This window comes from Pan paniscus, chromosome 9, assembly GCF_029289425.2.
Source record: "Pan paniscus chromosome 9, NHGRI_mPanPan1-v2.0_pri, whole genome shotgun sequence".
Lineage (NCBI taxonomy): Eukaryota > Metazoa > Chordata > Mammalia > Primates > Hominidae > Pan > Pan paniscus.
In genome coordinates, this window is record NC_073258.2 from 82,410,737 (window position 1) to 82,426,464 (window position 15,728).

General features: G+C 36.6%; 1 protein-coding gene across 1 annotated transcript in view; it reads right to left on the reverse strand.

The window, feature by feature from the left end:
• TENM4 (teneurin transmembrane protein 4) overlaps positions 1-15,728 on the reverse strand; it is a 3,002,963-nt gene that overhangs the window by 2,824,847 nt on the left and 162,388 nt on the right. The window lies entirely within an intron of this gene.

The window sequence follows — 15,728 nt, forward strand, 5'->3', positions numbered from 1 at the left end:
CCTGGTGCTGTTAGGGATCATCTGGCTTAAAACATCAGGCGATCCACTGGGCCCCTGGTGCACACCTGTAATCCCAGCACTTTGGGAGGCTGAGGCGGGCCAATCTCCTGAGGTCAGGAGACCTCAGTTTGGCCAACAGGGTGAAAACCTGGTCTTTGCTGAAAATACAAATATTAGCTGGGCATGGTGGCACGGGCCTGTAGTCCCAGCTATTTGGGAAGCTGAGGCAGGAGTATCGCTTGAACCCAGGAGGCAGTTGTTGCAGTGAGCCAAGATTGAGCCATTGCACTCTAACCTGGGTGACAGAGCAAGACTCCATCTCAAAAACAAACAAACAAACAAACAAACAGAAATCAGGTGATACTGCCAGGAGCAGGAAGGCTGCCTGCCTTCACAGGAAATTTTTAGAGTGAGAAAGAGGGAGCCTGAAGTCTCCAAACCATGTGTGGGTTTACACTGGTCTAGCTGCCTCTGCCAAGTATGCCACACATAGGGATTGGGGACTTTTGACCAGAAAGGATAGGAGAGAGTCTTCCTCCCTTCCGGGCAAGGCAGCCAAACCTGTTCACCCTTTGGCCTTTAAGCTGCACCAGGCAGTGGCCCTGGCAAATTGCCATCAGTTGCCAGAGGGATACTAGAGACTGTCTGCCGGAAGACTGGAAGGAAAGTAAACAAACTTTCACCTGATGTGGTGGTGGCAGTTAGATCTCTTTCCACCAGGACCTTCTGATTCTCTGGAGAGTAGGCCCTGCCAGGGACCATTGGTTGTATCTGGGCTTGGACATTATCACAGAGATGTTGGAGTTGGAGGAGAGGAAAGGGGAAGAGTAGAGAAGAGGTTTCCTGTACAGACCATCAAAATGTGGGTGCAGCTGGCTGGGTATGATGTTGTAGAAGGTAAAAGAATTTACCAAGACAATCATGAGTGAAGAAAGGCAGGGATTAGAGAAAGTATAAATAATCATTGAAAGAGGGCAATGGGCAGTACAGCAGAGAGAAGGCTGTTTGCCCAGAGACAGGGACTGAAGGGAAGTTTTATAGGGTTGTCCTGGAGAGGCTACATGCAAATTGGTCATGCTGCTTGGGCTACACTTGGAATGAGGTATTTGAGAATAAGATGTTGTACAAACAGGTTATTTGTGGTAAGCTGTTTCTCAGAACAATTGTTCTACCCCACCCTGTGGTCCCCTCCTGGTTGTTGCTTACTTATCTTATCAGGACTCTGCCTTTGGATTTGGGTCTTTTTCTTAATCAAGAGAACATTTTGTGGAGGGAACGTTGGATAAGGAAAATGCAAGACACAGCATGGAGATCACTAATGTGGAGCAAATATGCAAACAACTGTTTTTCTTTATGTAGATGCTTTTCGATAGAACATGGTGATCTTTAGCACATACAGAGTCAAAGTGATTTTTAATATAACACTCAGGTGTCTATCATCAACCGTTTTAATATTCTATAAAGCCTATTTGTCATCTCTATGTAGAGTATTCTAGAGTAGTAAGAGCAAAGTAAAGTTTTTGATAAAAGTAAACAAAGCTCCCGAGCTAGACATAAAGAAGGCATGTTTAAGGAATCTGACTAGACATACATAGGGGATATATTCTAGATAAGTATGTAATGACACTGGCTCTCTGGATTGGGGTGTTATGTCCTTGGAATCTATGAAGCAATCCTGGAAAAACCTTTAATTTCTCAAATTTGACCATGAACACTTTCATCTTGTCTCTAAGGATTGTTAATAACCTCCTATTGACCCCCAAGGAACTGGGTGCTTATAATCTAGATGTAAAAACACATATAATATCTCTAATAAATTATAATAGAACTATAAAGAAATATATTCAAAACAGTGTGAATTAAAATAAAAAAAAAGAGGACCACTGAATCTATCTGGATGCTGAGTTGTTAAGAGAAGTCAAAAACTGAGTGATTGGGCCTTGAAGAAAAAGTATCCCATAAAACAAAAAGGCATTCTAAGAAGAAACTGTGGAAAAGACACACACTCTTGAAAGTGTTTGGTATTTTTAAATATCAGGAAAGCAATTTCAGGTGGCCAAAGACTAGGTCATACACAATAGGATGAAGAATAGAATTAGAAAAAAATGGGAATGGTTTTTTGCCCAAACTTGCTCTCAATATAGAATTAGGCTCTTTGATCTGCAGCTGACAATGCTTTGCTTTGAAAGTTTTAGGGACAAAACACTCCACCTTGCTACTTTGTGGGAATGTCTGTGCCATTTTTTAATAATTCAATTCAATATATGATAATAATTATTACCACTAATACTGAACTTACATGAACCTACATATAGCTTGGTAGAGTGCAAATGTTTCGACTTTGGTGCTAAATAATTCTGGTTAACATCTCAATTCTACTACTTTTGAGCTATATATTCCCTTTCCAGCTGCTTAACATCCCAGGACCTATTACATCCACTATTACATAAAAAAGATGTATAATTATATTGACCTATAGTGCTGCGTCTGTGTTACATAAGATGATATACGTAAAGAACCCAGAACATAGTAGGTTCTTCATAACAGTTGGTTTCTCCTTGTTCACCTTTTTTTTTTTCAAGTCTTTTTGTAAATCTCTGGATTAGCTGCCACTATTACTACTTCATCTTTCTTTTAAATTCACCACACAGTCACCAACACAAGGCTGATAGTATGCAAATGAATTTTCTTGGAGCTTCTGCATAGGGTTGTAAGAAGTTTAAATAAAGGCATCTTGTCATAGGCACTGTTATCCAGACAATTAACCGATCAAGCCTCTGGCTCAGCTGGTGGCCATGCTTTTGGATAATTATTTTGTTCATTGGCACTGTTTTTAATAGCTTGTTACAGGCTACAAGGATAATACATCTCAATAAATTTAAATGAAATACTTTATGAGAAGACCAATAAATAGACAGCAGCATGCTGGTTCAAAATGTTAATTAATATATATATTATTGACTCACTCAGCAAGGGTTTGGCTTTTTGTCCTAAAGATACTATCTATCTGAATTCTGCTTGGAGTCCTAAGCATTTAATTAATTCCTTGCATTTGCTATAGAAATAATACAGGTTTAAAAGCACAAATTTTATATTATTATAAGTGAAAGGGCACTGATTTGCAATATTAAGCTTTATACTTATTGCCACACTTTGTAGACTGGTGGCATAATGTAGGTTTTAATTTAAAAAATTATATTCAATAATTATTAAAGTCGAGCTTGTATTTCTGCTCAAGACCAATTTGTCTTTTCAGATACAAATTAAACTTTGTCTCTGTTATAAAACATTTCCTTAAGCCTCCTCAACTCCTGCCAGGTCAAAGCCCGCACTCATCCTCCTTGGTTACCGCCACCCTACACCATTCATATCTCTCTCACAGTACCTATACTATTGTTTTTGTTTATATATTTCAGTTTACACCTTTGTCAACTACTACTAGACCCTGAAATCCATAAGGAAAGAACAGTTTTAAATTTGTTTCTTTATTTCTAACACTTAGAACAAGTCTGACAAAGTAGGCATCTGTATTTCACAGAAATGTCACATTTTTATATTTTCAAGTCAACTAGTAATAACTCTTGATGCCTGCTCCACTATAAAACACTGCTTGATAATAGAGTTGCCAGATTAAATATAAAGAGTCAAATTTGAATGTCAGATCAACAAACAATAATTCTTGAGTATAAGGATGTACCAAACATTGCTTTCAAATGTAAGTGGATCGTTCTATATTTTATTTACTACATTTGTCAAACCTATCTAGAGGCAAAGAGAATCTGTATGATTCAAGGGAGGTAAAACTTTTACATAAACTTTAATTACATATTAGCTCAATTTAACCAAAGAGAAATCTCCATACTTCAGATGGGATTTCCTAAATCCCTCTGCAATCAGAGGGAATGCTAAACATTGCTTTGCTCAGAAAAATCTCTCCTAGTGTACCACTTAACAGAAACTATACATATGTAAAATTTAGAACATATCTCTAATCTGTCTGATGTATAATGACTTCAATATTCTTGTTCTAATTTGATCAGACAAAAATTAAGGTGCAAATTGTGATGTGTTTATCTCCCTGTTTCATAAATCAAAATTGCAAGCTTCTTTTTGTTCTACCCAACTTTCCTTTTCTCCTTCCATGTTTCCTTTACTAAAAATTACTACTGCTAATAACAAGTTAAATTTTCACAAATACTTAGAAAAACACACAAGACACTTTAAAAATAATTTTATAACAACCACGTAGCTATAATTAATAATAGTTCACGTATTCAAGTGGATTATATTATTCAAATTGGCATTTGCTTTTTAGTATTTTTAGAGATGGTTACTCAAACATCCCAAAAATCATCTTTGAAAGAGATCTCACTTTAGGAGCCAGAAACTTTCATTTCAGAGAAGAATAATTATTAAAAAGTTTTCTTATTAATAATAAGCAGACTGCTGCCTTCCTATAATTTATATGAATTATATTTAATTATGATTTTTAGAACTATCAAGTGTGAATAGATGTTTCTCCCCACATGAGGTCATTTCAGATAGCTCAAGGTATTTATTTTTTTTTACCCACATATCCTAAAATACACTTCCCTATAGCCCAAAGAGCTCTCTTCCTCTTCTTCTAATATAGCTGGAGTTTAGAGACACTGTTTCATCTGAATGTCCATAAGGTTATTAGCTCCGTGAGGAACAGACCCCATGTTGGCATCATTTTATCTCAAATATCTAGTAGAATATCTGACATATTTTAGAGGCTCAGTAAATATTTGTAACATAAATGAATAAACGTCTGCCTCTCTTGTCTTAAACCCATAAAAATGGGGAAAAAAAACTCCATGAGCTCCTGAGTGACCTCAGTTTTAAATATAATTTACTCATTTACTCACTCATTTAACAAATATTTTTGAGTGCTTAAACTAGGATTCCAGGACACATTCTCTGTCCTGCTGAATATAGTGATGAATAAGAGACACAAGGCTCCTGCCTCAAAGAGACAACATCTCCCATCATTTTGTCATTATGGTTCTCTTAATGGAGTCAAAATTTATAGATATCTATTAATCCTACTTTATTACTCAAGTCAACCAAATCCATAACTATTTTTCTTGCCATAGCTATTTTTTTTTTAAACTTGCTCTGTTGCCTAAGCTGGACTACAGTGGCGTGATCATAGCTCACAAGTGATCCTCCTGCCTCAGCCTCCCAAGACTATAGGAGCAAACCACCACACCTAGCTAATGTGCTATTGCTGTTAATCCAGGACTCCACACTCCTCTCCCAACTACTTTTTTCTAATTTATTAGCTTTTTTAAAACTAAAATACTTTGGTTTGCTTTTATGCCTACAGAATATATAAATTTTAAATTTTTTTCTGAAATCTTGTCCATAAAATTTGGAGTTTGAACATTTTAGCCATATCTACTATTTCTTAGTAAATATCATCTTTGTCCTCTACATTCTTCCACTGAGCTGAAGAAGAACCAAAATCAAAGAGAAGAAAAAACATACAAAGAAATGCTTAAATCACCCTTTTCCCATTCCAAACAATGTAGCTTACAGGCCCAGGAGAGACTTCTTCAAAAAAAAAAAAACAAACAAACAAAAAAACATAGTATATCCTCTCTCTTTTCCCTTTTCTTCCTGTGTTCTCTCTCTTCATCTGAAGCTTCCATTCTCAGACAGTTCTTTCGTGTTTTTTTTTTCTGGCTTTTCTTTACACTACAGCATCATGTTACACCTGAAAGCTTAAGTTAGACAAATGTGAATTCAAATTCAGTCTCAGACTCTCCCTGGGCATGTAACACTGAAGGTTGTATAATCTCTGTAGGTCTCTGTTTCTTCATATATATAAAACAGAGGATAATAACAAATATTAACAAATGTTACATGAAGGTTCACTGAAATCTAGTATAGTATACGCCTGCCAGGGTTTCTAGCATTTAGTAGGCATTACATATCTGCTAGGACTTTCTGCCTTCCCAAATTCTTTCTCTGTTACCCCTCTCTACAATCACCTGATTTCAACTAATTATCAAGCAGAATTTATTCATAGTGTGAGGTATTATTCAAGTAGATCTTCTCATAAGATGCCCTCCCTGATCCTCTTCCATCATAGCTGAAGTTTTATGATTTCTAGAAAATTGGAGTAAAATGTTAATCATGTTCAGTTGTGTCTAGAACAGAGCCTTTTGAGAGAGTTCAATTTAACCTTGTTTGTTCATGGTACACAAGGTTTGTATTTGTACATAATTGAGTTTGAGATATAGTTTCAACATTTACTCACCACCCATGTGGAGTGAGCTTTTAAGTCTCTCTTCATTTTAGTTATTTTTCATATTGAAGACTTGATGATGTCAACCTTGCAAACTTAAATGAGAAGCCATGTGCAAAGTGTTTGACAGGTTTCTTGACCATCATAAGTGCTTCATAAATGTCATTTTCTTCCTTAATCCTGTATTATCCAGTCATTTTAGTGCCTTTCTTCATCCGAGGAAAAGTTCAAATTTCCTCAGTCTCTCAAACAACACCCTGAATTCCTCCAGTGATAGTCATTGTCCATGCCTTACGATTTTGTTGTTTGACCTGTTCTTCTTCCTCACCTTCACTCCTTAGTTTTGGCAGTAGACTCTTTTTACTTTTTTTTCTTTTTCTGAGATGGCCTCTTGCTCTGTCACCCAGGCTGAAGTGCAATGGCATGGTCTCAGCTCACTGCAACCTCTGGCTCCTGGGTTCAAGCAATTCTCCTGCCTCAGCCTCCTGAGTAGCTGGGATTACAGGTGTGAGCCACCACACCTGACTAATTTTTTTTGTATTTTTAGTAGAGATGCGGTTTCACCCTGTTGGCCAGGCTGGTCTCGAAGTCCTGACCTCGTGATCTGCCCACCTCGGCCTCCCAAAGTGCTGGGATTACAGGCATGAGCCACCACACCTGGCCAGCAATAGACTCTTTAGTTTTCTCTAGTTGTTCCATGCACATGAATATTCCCCAGAAGATACTAAGCAGACACTATAAGGCAGCATGACACCCAACAATGCTTGCTGCCCTTCCATGGTGTAGTTACTGTGGGGAAGTGGCTCCTTAAACACGGGCTATGTTTCCTAGCACTCTGTATATCTAAATTGGGGCTATATGAGTCGTTCTAGCCAATAAAATATGACTTGAATTAAGTCTTGTCACTTCTGGCCAAAATGTTTAAAAAGCAAGTTTGCTTTTGTTGTGAAATCTTTCCTTATCTTCTGGCTGAATAGAGAGGGCTCCTAGCATCTACAAGAGAGTGGGATCATGAAGACACTAGGGTCCCTGAGTGTATACTGACTAGGCACAATGCATCAGACAGTGACATTAGTGAAAATTAAACTTATACTGTTTTAAGCCACTAACAATTTAGAAGTTTCTGTTTGTGCAGCTAGAATTACTTTTATTAATGCTGATGCCATTCCCCTTTCTTATTATGAACACATGGTAGATGCCCCAGAGATACTGCATGACTTTCCATCCTGTTCTGGAACATGCGGTTTTCTCTATCCACTAGAGCCATAATTTCATAATAGGAAGATAATCTGACAACTACCTCATGTTCTCCTCCTGCTGTGAACTCACCCATCTAAAGACACTGGAAAATTTTCAACAAATTTGCTTTGTGTGTACTTGTCCCATCCACAATATTAGATTTTCTTCCAAGTTTTTTCCCTATACCTCATACCTCAACATAGCACTTCATTGATTATGGCCCTATGTCTGCAGAAGAGTATGAAAAGAAATCAGCTGGATGAATGAAAGGAGTTTCAAAATGTGTTCCAAGCATCCACTTATTCTGGAGTAACTCTTGCCTGCCTGGCAGCTGCCATATAAAGGTAGAAGCCTGAGACTTTGTATCAGAAGGCCTAAGTTTGATTCCTATATCTTTCACTTCAATCTGTGGGTCCTGGCACAAGTCACTAAGCTTCTGAGATTCAGTTGTATATTGAATAAATGTGGATTATTCATACCCCTTATGGTTATTAAAATAATTAAAAAGAATAATTTATCTATGAATCCTAGCAAATAATAATTTTCCAATGCATCTTAACCCCTTTTTCCTTCTTATGGTTATTGAGGAATGAAATGAGAGTACATAGTATGAATGATTAGAGTAACAGGCACACGGAATCCACTGAAATGCTTACTTCCTTCCTCTTCGTATCTAAAAGGTATCGATATAGAGAAAACAGGTGTTGGGATTTATTCAACACATATTTGGAAATTTCCAGAGACCACGTTTTGAATCCAATAATCAGGAGACAACAGAAATGTTTCATAGAATTTAGCCCCACAGTAAACATCAAAATGCATTGTAAAGCATAATTTGAGCTACTTATTTTTCCCCCAAAATCATCACCTTATAATGCCATGTCAATTTAAAAAATATATATATATAATTACTGTTTGGAAAAAATCTCATGATTAAGTCAGTAGGCTAAAATTATTTTTTAAATGAGGTTTTTCCAACCTCATTTAGTAATCACATTCTTTTAACACTAAAGGACAAAAACTAGTAATTTTGTGTCTAGCTTCCATATACAAGTTAAATTAATTAAGTTCATGTCTTATAATTACACACAGTTGATTTGCATGTTGCCTATACTACACAATATGCTGAAAAGATTTAGAGGAAGCTGCCATGGTTAATTCTATTATTCTAATATATTAGATTCCAGAAATATCAATAGATTGTTGATAACTATTAATTATGCACTGATTTCATAGAAATTCTTAAAATTTTTATAGTGAGAAGCCTCTTCTCTCAAAAACACTAAGTAACCATAATCTCTGATTATCTTTTTTTTTCTACTTGGAGAGGGAAAAAAATAATAGGCATTGATATCACAATAAAGGGAGGTTTTGTTAGTAGAATATTTTCTTGGTGCAAAGTATTCTGTTTACACGCAGAAAAATTATTTAAAGATTTTCCCATTGGGTTTATCAAGACTATTGATTTCCATTTTGAATTTAAAAATGGCAATAATAGCTGCATGCATTTTAACTTCATTGACAAAAAGTAACACGTTTCCTGGAACCCAGGTAAAGAAGACAATCATTTAAAGGTAAGTAAAATATCTTAATGAAAGCATTATAAAAATTTGAATAGCTTTCTTTCCACAAAAGTTAAAAGAGCTATCTTGTCTCTGTATTCTATGAAATGAGTAATGCTACTACAAACACTTGGTTGGTTTTGTTGCCCTTAAATACAAAATGAAAAATGAAACTTTCATTGTCCTCTTCTGAGTTTTCTTCCCATGTCCTCAACTATAAAGTGAGGTTCTACCTCAAAGTAAGCTTTGATGATCCAATGAGACAATGTTATCTTTTAAACTTTAATATTGGAAACATACAGAATCTACTGTGATCAACATCATCATATAATACATGTGTACCCATATGTTAGACTCAGTATTTTAAAATTATAAACTCAGAATTCTCCTTGCTCTCTTTCAGAAATTCCTTGTATATGATCATTAATAAGTAATTCCTTTAAGAATAGAAATTTGTTAATCATATTGTAAGAAGTCATATTTTTAGTCTAGTTTAGAAATGAAACTGCTCATCATTCACTAAGTGACAATAAATACTTAGCATAAGAAGTTATTTTATGCTTTATAAAGTGGTTTTATTTAAAATATTTCACTTTATTCTAAAAATGGCAATGTAAATTTATTATTATTACTAATTCCACTTTACTGATGAAGAATTAAATATCAAAGATAATTGACTAGTTCAAATATACAGAAATAATAGATGGCATTGCCAAGGCTTCAACCTAAGTTGCCTGACTCCAAGACTCCAAAGTCCATGTGTGAACACTACTACGGGGAGTAGAAAAAGTCCCAACACTACTGAGTTTCTAAAATGCTCTGTCTTACAAATGTCCTAATGTCTGGCCCATGTATAAGTGGATCAAGAAGAAAATTAGACATAAGGCAGGCTGAATCATCTCCTTGAAGTGGCCTCAGTTATGCTTTGTCAGATGGGTTAGTGCTAATGTAAGGTGGTGAAGAGTCCCAAGGAATTATATCCTAGGTATACACAGGTCTAATTCAGTCATCCATCTGGCAAATATTTGAGAATCTGTGGACAAAGACCTAGGGAAGACAATTTTAAACAGAAACTGCTCTTACCTTCAAACTATTTGCAATCTTGTGAAAAACTACACAAACAAAGTGGATAATTAACTTTGATCATAAAGTTCCAGAGACTGGAAATAGAGACAAGGCCACAACCTGGCTGTTCTCAAAAACAATCAAATGACACAGGGCTAGGGCGAACCCTGAGGGACCAATTAAATGATTACAAGTAGGACTGGTTGACCAGGGCCATTTTGGGGTGGCAGATTTTCTAGGAAATACTTTTCTCTTAAAAAGACAAACAAAGACAAAAACAGGCAAATTAAATGTTAAACACACATACATTCACCCACACATGTGCATGCATGGCTACCCGTCTTTACCCTTACTAAATCTGCTAAACACTTTGCACTCTAAAAAATATCCTGAGTCATGAACATGTGCAGCACTTTCCAAGTAAACAAAAATAACAATTGAATAGCAATGACGACAACAATAAAACTGGTCCCTGGTTTACATACCCCTCACACACAGCACGTGCACACAGGAAAGATGTGAAAATACAAAGCGAAAGCAAAGTGATGTTTCTTGAACATTTTCCCCTGTTAAATGGCAAATAGCTTCAGCAAGCTGCTCTCCAATACATCTTCAGGTTATTAAGGACCCCTAAGTTCCAAAAAGACTAAACGATTCTCCAAAAGTAATACAACCTTAACCTATGACTTTTAGTCATGCCACATATTAGATTGTAGAAGCTGTGTTTACTGTTTGTCCTAAAGGCACATTGAAGAAAAACACATGGTAGAAGTGCAGAAACACTCATTCATTCAATCAACATTTATTAAACTCCTGCTATATACCATTCACTGTGAGAACCCTGGAGAGAAAACATACCTGGCCATTGTCTAGTGTGGTGAGGCAAACATTAATCAAAGAGTCACACATATAAATAGAAATGTAAAACATGTTATTATCAAGACATGCTAAATTGTATTATACAAGAGAAAGATCAGAGCAGCCTCCTCCAAAGAAGCAATAAATAAATTGCAATTTGAAGAAAAGTTGGAGTTGATTAGGAGGTTGGGGAGGTGAGCGAGACAAAGCCAGCAAGAATGCATGTACATTCGAAAGAATTAACGAAGGACAGTGTGATCAAAGCATAGGCAGTAATAAGTAGAATAATGTGTGAAAAAGTTGACAGTGTAGGCAGGAGATAAATCACACAGGGCCTTGGAGGTCAAGTTAAAGATATGTTCTTTTTTCTGAGACAAATCAGAAGCCATAAAGAGCTTTATGGAAGGGGGGAAATGTGATCAGATTTACATTGGAAAACAATTACCTTGTTTGCAAGGGACAAGAGAGTAGATATAGTTAAATCAGACAAGTATGGGAGTTTGTATTAAGATGATGATTTCAAGGACAAATGTAAGTGGCTGGATTCAAGAGTTATTTTAGAAGTAAAATCTAGGAGGGAAAATTGATGTAGATCAGATATGGGGGGTGGTGAGAGAGATAGAAGTTTTGAGTGCAACTTTGAGTTTTTCGATTTTAAAATGGAATGCGATCATTGTGGCTTCTCAGAGAATAACCATATTGGAGGTAGTGGCAGAGTAGGGTGGCAGTAATCATAAGTATTATTTAGGCCATTTTCAGTTTGAGTTATTTCAGGCTTCCAAGTAAATATCTTAAGTAGATAAATAGATAGACAGATATAGAGGCTCCATGCTCAGAGAAGCCTCAGATGTCTAGGTGTATATTCATATTGGGGACCACCCTTAGTCACATTAGAAAATATTTCTGCTAGTTTTGGCCTCATGGATATTACTTGTCTGACAGTCAGGACTAGCTGCATAATTTTTGAGGTTCAGTGCAAAATACAAATGCAGGGCTCTGGTTGAAGGCAGGAAATCAATCTTCCCCTCACAGGAGACCACTTCTTCTACGTAGGGTAGACAGATGATGCCCAAGGGATTGAAACCTCCGTATCGGGAAGTGTTCAGTACCTGGATTGGGGGAGGGTAGAAAAGGCATGATGAGACATCTGTTGAATGTGCAGGGGCATTGCCAGCCAAAGGCAGGGGTGACTGCTGCCCTGCCCAGTCCACAAAGCTGCAGAGTATGTGTCCAACTATAAGCTTTTCCATACACGTGTCCAGACTGAATCAGGCAGTGTAGCACAATGGAAGAATGCAGACCATCCCACTCATGTGATCAAACTGGCTCCCTGGGTGGGAGCTGGCAACAGCTACAGGGCATGGGATGTGTCCCCATCCAAATTTCACTTTGAATTGTAGCTCCCATAATACCCATGTGTCATGGGAGGGACCTGGTGGGAGATAACTTAATCATGGGGGGTCATTACCCTCATGCTGTTCTTGTGATAGTGACTTCTCATGAGATCTGATGGTTTTACCTGGGGTTTTTCCCCGCTTTTGCTAGGCACTTCTTGCTGCTGTCATATGAAAAAGGACGTGTTTGCTTCCCCTTCAGCCATGATTGTAAGTTTCCTGATGCCTCCCCAGCCATGCTGAATTGTGAGTCCATTAAACCTTTCCTTTATAAATTACCCAGTCTTGGGTATGTCTTTATTAGCAGTGTGAGAATGGACTAACACGTTGGCCCGCTGCCAATGTACTGTTCACATGCTCATGAAGCCCTGCTAACCTTGTCAATAAAGTGTTCTAAGCAACTAGTAATAGAACCACGAAGATTTTCTCTGACTGTTGAGTGTTGTGTATGTACTATGGTTTCCAAATTACTACTATTTGCTTTAATCAACTTGACTTCCAAAAGTTTAGTTGATGCTAATTTTATGGGTCATAGTTAAAAATTCTAATATATTTCTAATAATCCATCCACGAAATCAAAGGAAGGGAACATTTATTGAGCATCTACTATATGCCAATTATTGTTATAGGTGAGTATACAGTAAGTCACTGTATATTCACTCTGAGGTGATATGATTCTGATTAACTATTAATTTAGTGACTCTTGATGTATCCAGAGAATACACATTGAATGCCTACTACCTATTAGGTGTTATGGTAGACATTGAGGATAGATGAAGAGTAGTCTCTGCAGTATACTAGATATACGGTTTCATTTAATTCTCAAAACAAATCTGCAAAGTCAGTATTTTTATATTTATTTTTTAGATTATAGCATTTGATGCTTAGAGAAACTAAATAACTTTTCCTAGCTCTCACAATTTATAAGTGAAAGAGGTAAGACTTGAACTTGTGTCTCTACGACTCTGAGCTCTAAGCTTTTCTTCTTAGCTAATGCTATTTTTATTAAAATAAAACAAAACAAACAAAAAGCTCTGCCTTATGAGTGCTATAGATCTTTCTCAAAGCCATCTCTGCAACTCTGATCCAGGGTACTCTTCTATCTTAAGCTATGCCTCTAAGTGTTCATGCTCATCACATCTGATGTGGCTCATCAGTGCAGCCAGCAGGGAAAGTAGGGGATATGGGATTTCTACCACGTTTGGATTATTTATGTGTCCTTCTGTTGAGTGGCTACCTCAGTGGCATTTTGTTACTTGCAATTTTTGTTGTTTTTCATTGTGTTCATCTCTCAGTCAGAATTAATGCTCCTTTTCCTGATATAATTTATTATATAGATTATTTTACTTTTGAAGATTTGCTGATAAATGTCATCCATACTTCCCCCACACCAGAATTAAAAATTGCAGGAAAGTTTGTGCAAAAGAAGGGAATGGACGTTTTTTGAGCATCCCTACCATGAAAAGGACTTTCTATTCTTATCCTATTTAATCCTCACAACTACTCTACAAATTCAGTGTTATTATTCCCATTTTATTTGAAGAAGCTCAGGCACAGAGAAAATACATAAAAATCCCAGGGCTGTTTATTTCATTAGTACATAATAAGCATCTACTTTTTGCCAGGTATAGTGTTAATCAGTGAACACAATGGCAAATAAAAGATAAAGCCCGTAAGCAACAGATGGGGCCCTGAACACAAAACTCTCTGGTGTTAAAGTGCACACTCCTTTCAGAACAGAAGGGTGAGTACTATTAATTTTTTAATTTTACCATTGCAGTAGTGTGCTATTATCCACATAGTAGACGTGCCGCAAAGCATGAGCTTAGTGATTATTTCCCAAACTCTGATTATTAACCAAAGAGAGTATCCTTGAATTTTCAGAGGATGAGTTCAGACTAAGCTAGCATAGGCAATCTAATTGAACATCCATCTTAATGTGAGAATAATGCCAGCTGCAATTGTCCCTGGATGTCACTGGATTCAGCACTTTGCTAATGAGAGCCCTATCATCTGTTTGATAGCAGTGTGGTCTCCTTAGTTGTATTCTATTGTGTGGCCAGAGACTGTGCCTCTAACCCCAGCCAGCTGTCTCTGCAATTTTTTCTGTTGATGATTAGGGAGTTTAAGCCAAATAGAATGGTTGGATTCACTTAGAATCACAGACCTTCAACACAGGAAGTTGGGTGTTCAACATTCAATATCTTTTGATATTATCCAGTTCAGCCTAATAATGCAGATGAAGAAACAGACAAAGGCTATGGAGATTTTTTTAAAGATATGCAGCCAAGTAGTAGCAGAGCCAAGGCTAGAATTTCTGTCTCTTAGCTACAGTATAATCCCAAACTGAGTATCTAACCACGAAATCTGGGGTAGTGTCCACTTTGCATCTATTATTGAATGATTTCATGATAATATTCCACGATTATGTAAGGATTTGTAGTTTATAAAGCTCCTTGATTTTCATAGCCATTTTAGAATGTGGTAGGGAAGTCACTACCATCTCAATTTTATAGATATGAAAATTGAGATTAAGTGACTTCCATCTGGTTAGAAGCATTGCTAAAATGTGTGCTAGGCCCATAATATTCACCTTCCAAATGTGTACCTATTGCTTATCTTGGTAAACCACGTTTCTACTCCAGGTAATATTTTTAAACAATCTACATGATTTTAGGAGAGTATTTTGAGTCTTGTAAACTATTACTTTAGATGGTCACCATAGTATAGTTGGCAGAGAACAAGACAAGAGCTGAGAAGAGCTTGGTTATAAAACTGATTCCATCAATTATTAGCTGCATGGTCTTAGGCAAGTCACTTAACTTCTCTGAACTTCACTTTTATAATCTTTAAAATTAGAGTAGTAGTAAAATAACTGCATAAGTAGCTCACAAGAGTGTTGAGGGTTTCAAATGGGATAATCTGTTTGAACCCTGTAAACCACAGAGTGCTTTGTAAATGCTATAGGCTGAGGGATATTTAGAAATTCTCAGACATGAGAGATCTAAGTTGCTGATGGCAATTTTTAATGCTAACTTCCTCTCGGATGATGTCCATGTATCTTTTTCTCTCTGAGACTTTCTTTACTGGCTTGGACTTACTTACTTCCAAACCATTTACTATCTGACTAGAAGCAAGAAAAAAATGTGTGAGAGAGATAAAATTTAGTATTGTTTATGATGCCGTATAGTTATAATTTCTTACAAATATGAAGTGTCCCTAATTGCAGAGTCACTTCAACACTGAAATGTTAACACTGTGAATATTTTAATAATGTTAAGAACACTGTTTTAAATAATGTTTTAATAATGCTTTAAATTTATTTTTTCTCAAATA